Below are 5,000 nucleotides of genomic sequence, written 5' to 3'. Positions count from 1 at the left end.
GGCGACAAAACTTTGAATTAAAATAAGCTCTTTAGTTTGATGCAAATATAGTTTCGAAGGAAGGCAAGAGTGACAAGTTTGCAAAACAAGCTCAGTAGCTTGATGCATTAAAATAAATAAAAAATGGCACTAATTCTACGCAGAACAAGCTCAGTAGCTTGATGCGGCTTTTAAAAAAATAAGGAAAGAAATGACCGATTTGCAAAGCAAGCTCAGTAGCTTGATGCAAGTCTTACTTCTAAATTGGGCGACAAAACTTTGAATTAAAACAAGCTCTTTAGTTTGTTGCAAATTAATTTCGAAGGAAGGCAAGAGTGACAAGTTTGCGAAACAAGCTCAGTAGCTTGATGCATTAAAATAAAAAAATGGCACTAATTCTACGCAGAACAAGCTCAGTAGCTTGATGCGACTTTTAAAAAAGTAAGGAAAGAAATGACTGATTTGCAAAGCAAGCTCAGTAGCTTGATGCAAGTCTTACTTCTAAATTGGGCGACAAAACTTTGAATTAAAATAAGCTCTTTAGTTTGATGCAAATATAGTTTCGAAGGAAGGCAAGAGTGACAAGTTTGCAAAACAAGCTCAGTAGCTTGATGCATTAAAATAAATAAAAAATGGCACTAATTCTACGCAGAACAAGCTCAGTAGCTTGATGCGGCTTTTAAAAAAATAAGGAAAGAAATGACCGATTTGCAAAGCAAGCTCAGTAGCTTGATGCAAGTCTTACTTCTAAATTGGGCGACAAAACTTTGAATTAAAACAAGCTCTTTAGTTTGTTGCAAATTAATTTCGAAGGAAGGCAAGAGTGACAATTTTGCGAAACAAGCTCAGTAGCTTGATGCATTAAAATAAAAAAAATGGCACTAATTCTACGCAAAACAAGCTCAGTAGCTTGATGCGACTTTTAAAAAAAATAAGGAAAGAAATGGCTGATTTGCAAAGCAAGCTCAGTAGCTTGATGCAAGTCTTACTTCTAAATTGGGCGACAAAACTTTGAATTAAAATAAGCTCTTTAGTTTGATGCAAATTTAGTTTCGAAGGAAGGCAAGAGTGACAAGTTTGCAAAACAAGCTCAGCAGCTTGATGCATTAAAATAAATAAAAAAAATGGCACTAATTCTACGCAGAACAAGCTCAGTAGCTTGATGCGACTTTTAAAAAAGTAAGGAAAGAAATGACTGATTTGCAAAGCAAGCTCAGTAGCTTGATGCAAGTCTTACTTCTAAACTGGGCGACAAAACTTTGAATTAAAATAAGCTCTTTAGTTTGATGCAAATATAGTTTCGAAGGAAGGCAAGAGTGACAAGTTTGGAAAACAAGCTCAGTAGCTTGATGCATTAAAATAAATAAAAAATGGCACTAATTCTACGCAGAACAAGCTCAGTAGCTTGATGCGGCTTTTAAAAAAATAAGGAAAGAAATGACCGATTTGCAAAGCAAGCTCAGTAGCTTGATGCAAGTCTTACTTCTAAATTGGGCGACAAAACTTTGAATTAAAACAAGCTCTTTAGTTTGTTGCAAATTAATTTCGAAGGAAGGCAAGAGTGACAAGTTTGCGAAACAAGCTCAGTAGCTTGATGCATTAAAACAAAAAAACTGGCACTAATTCTACGCAGAACAAGCTCAGTAGCTTGATGCGTCTTTTAAAAAAAATAAGGAAAGAAATGACTGATTTGCAAAGCAAGCTCAGTAGCTTGATGCAAGTCTTACTTCTAAATTGGGCGACAAAACTTTGAATTAAAATAAGCTCTTTAGTTTGATGCAAATTTAGTTTCGAAGGAAGGCAAGAGTGACAAGTTTGCAAAACAAGCTCAGCAGCTTGATGCATTAAAATAAATAAAAAAATGGCACTAATTCTACGCAGAACAAGCTCAGTAGCTTGATGCGGCTTTTAAAAAAATAAGGAAAGAAATGACTGATTTGCAAAGCAAGCTCAGTAGCTTGATGCAAGTCTTACTTCTAAATTGGGCGACAAAACTTTGAATTAAAACAAGCTCTTTAGTTTGTTGCAAATTATTTCGAAGGAAGGCAAGAGTGACAAGTTTGCAAAACAAGCTCAGTAGCTTGATGCATCAAAATAAATAAAAAATGGCACTAATTCTACGCAGAACAAGCTCAGTAGCTTGATGCGGCTTTTAAAAAATAAGGAAAGAAATGACTGATTTGCAAAGCAAGCTCAGTAGCTTGATGCAAGTCTTACTTCTAAATTGGGCGACAAAACTTTGAATTAAAACAAGCTCTTTAGTTTTTTGCAAATTATTTCGAAGGAAGGCAAGAGTGACAAGTTTGCAAAACAAGCTCAGTAGCTTGATGCATCAAAATAAATAAAAAATGGCACTAATTCTACGCAGAACAAGCTCAGTAGCCTGATGCGACTTTTAAAAAAATAAGGAAAGAAATGACTGATTTGCAAAGCAAGCTCAGTAGCTTGATGCAAGTCTTACTTCTAAATTGGGCGACAAAACTTTGAATTAAAATAAGCTCTTTAGTTTGATGCAAATATAGTTTCGAAGGAAGGCAAGAGTGACAAGTTTGCAAAACAAGCTCAGCAGCTTGATGCATTAAAATAAATAAAAAAAATGGCACTAATTCTACGCAGAACAAGCTCAGTAGCTTGATGCGGCTTTTAAAAAAATAAGGAAAGAAATGACTGATTTGCAAAGCAAGCTCAGTAGCTTGATGCAAGTCTTACTTCTAAATTGGGCGACAAAACTTTGAATTAAAACAAGCTCTTTAGTTTGATGCAAAATTAATTTCTAGGGAAGGCAAGAGTGACAAATTTGCAAAACAAGCTCAGTAGCTTGATGCATGAAAATATAAGACAAATTGGCACTAATTCGACACAGAATAGGCTCAGTAGCTTGATGGGATTTCAAAGAAATGAAATAAGGTGTTTTTAACGTTTTTTCTTCTCATGGATGCTCAAAATTTGAGCACAATCTTGCAATAACTTTTCTGCCCAATACGCACTGTTTGTCATCCATAAGGTCGGTAAATAGAAACACTTTCTTCATGAGACGTGCAGGAACAGACTTTAGAATATTTGTTTCCTCTACCTCAAAAAAGAAGCCTTTCACTCGTCCAATCTCACGCAAAGTTCGAAGAATTTTGATTTCAGCCTGTACCTCGTTGAAGAAAGGTGGCCCAGGTTGCGTAAAGAAATACTGGATTTGACCAAAAACTTCATCGGTGTTCTCGATAAAAGACACAAAACAGTTTGCATGTTTTGATCTTGCGTATGCCGGGGAGTCGAAGTAGGTGTTTTGAAAATAATGACGGTTAAAAAAGTCAGCTTCAGCGTAAAGGGATTTTCCATGTTTAACAGCACTTGTATAAATGAACTCATCGCAGTAACTAGCATTATCAATGTAAACGTTTCCTGTCAAATTACTGAAAATTTCTCTCAGTTTTGGCTCTTGAATCTGTGCGCTAGCAAATTTATGCCTCTGTAGAATTCTACGACATATGATCTCGCATTCATTTTGTGATCCTGTGACGTCACCTAGGGTTCGGTTTGCAGCTTCGAAAGACATCGCTGAATAACAATAAAGCGGTCCAAAACGTCTCACTTGGTCAACGAGATGTTTTAAACAGTGTACGTTAATAGTTTCGACGCGTTCGTTGCCATCGTGAATCGAAACAATATCTTCGCAGAAGCGTAGCTGGAGTTTCTCAGCTGCAGCGGTGTTTGTGTCTTTGCTAGATTCGAACAAAAGTCTTACGCCAAAAACCAAATTGACGAGATGATTGTACAACGTTTCAGGTATCCGATTTGAAAAAACGAGAGGGCTGATGTAAAACAACCAATTGAAATATTCATTGGCTTTGAACTGAGCCATTTCATCAAGTGGTCGAATCTTTTTAGAATAGGCTACCATTTCGCGTGGACAATTCAAGTTCGATAGAACTAAATTGACTTTAACTTTATCATCAGATGACAGGGCTCTGTAGCATAATTTCAGAGCTTCGGGAAAAAACCCCTAACAAAACACAGTGCATATAATCGATAGGCGCTGCTAGGGGTAAATTATTAATAACTGAGGAGAAAGCACTTTTGCCCTTTACGCCAGCTACGTTAATCAATTCATCAACTGGAACTAATTCTGCGTATTTAACGAAAACGTTGTTTATATCCGGTTCGCGTATTTTTCCGATTTGAGCAAACGGATAATACGCATGTGTCTTACCAATTGTCTTGCCAGGTGCCGTGCAGTAATGACACCCGTAGAAACCATTAAACTTGAACATATTGAGCATATGGCTTTTTGCGCCCAAGTCTGCAATAAGAAGCTTGATTGAGAAAAAAGCTTGGAAGGAAACACCGTTATGTTTGAAATTAACACCTGATAACAACTCAGAGTTTATGATTGGAACGAGTTCATTCCAATTGGGAGTAGTATTACCGTTAAACAGGGCACCCAAAACAATATTTTGACGACTCATCCTTTTCCTGGGCGGCAGATCTGCAACTTGAAACCAAACTGGCCACAACTCCTTCCGCAGTGTCGACTTTTTGATGTTGACGCCGTCAGAGAACAATAGCAGGTTAATAAAGACTTTCCTATCGTCATTTAAATCCACAGGAGGGCAAACAAATGTGTTACAATCTAGGTGTGGGCTTTCTTTCCGTTGATCACTGTATTCAATTATATCATTAAAATTTCTTTGGACAATGTCTCTTAATTCAAACCGGAAACCAGTTACACAAAGACTTTGTCTTGGTGACTTTTTCAGGAAACGCACGTCCTCTTCAAAAAGTTTTTTTGCTCTACGAATTTGCGAATAGCCGGTGGGAAAATTGTTTCCTTGTGGAAGAAACGCCTTTATGAGCGCATGCATTTTAGTTGAGCATTCGTCGGAAAGACTAAAGCGAGAACAAAAGGCATTCATTAGAACAGTGACATCATCGACGCAAATTGTGCTACCCTCAAACAATCGAGCGGAAATTTTGTGGGCAGTTATATCATTTATTTCAGGTGAAATATCCGGATCGGACACAGAAGC

This window comes from Convolutriloba macropyga, chromosome 2 (assembly GCF_964194025.1).
Source record: "Convolutriloba macropyga chromosome 2, txConMacr16.3, whole genome shotgun sequence".
In the NCBI taxonomy this organism is placed as follows: domain Eukaryota; kingdom Metazoa; phylum Xenacoelomorpha; order Acoela; family Convolutidae; genus Convolutriloba; species Convolutriloba macropyga.
Note: the sequence above shows the minus strand (reverse complement) of the source record.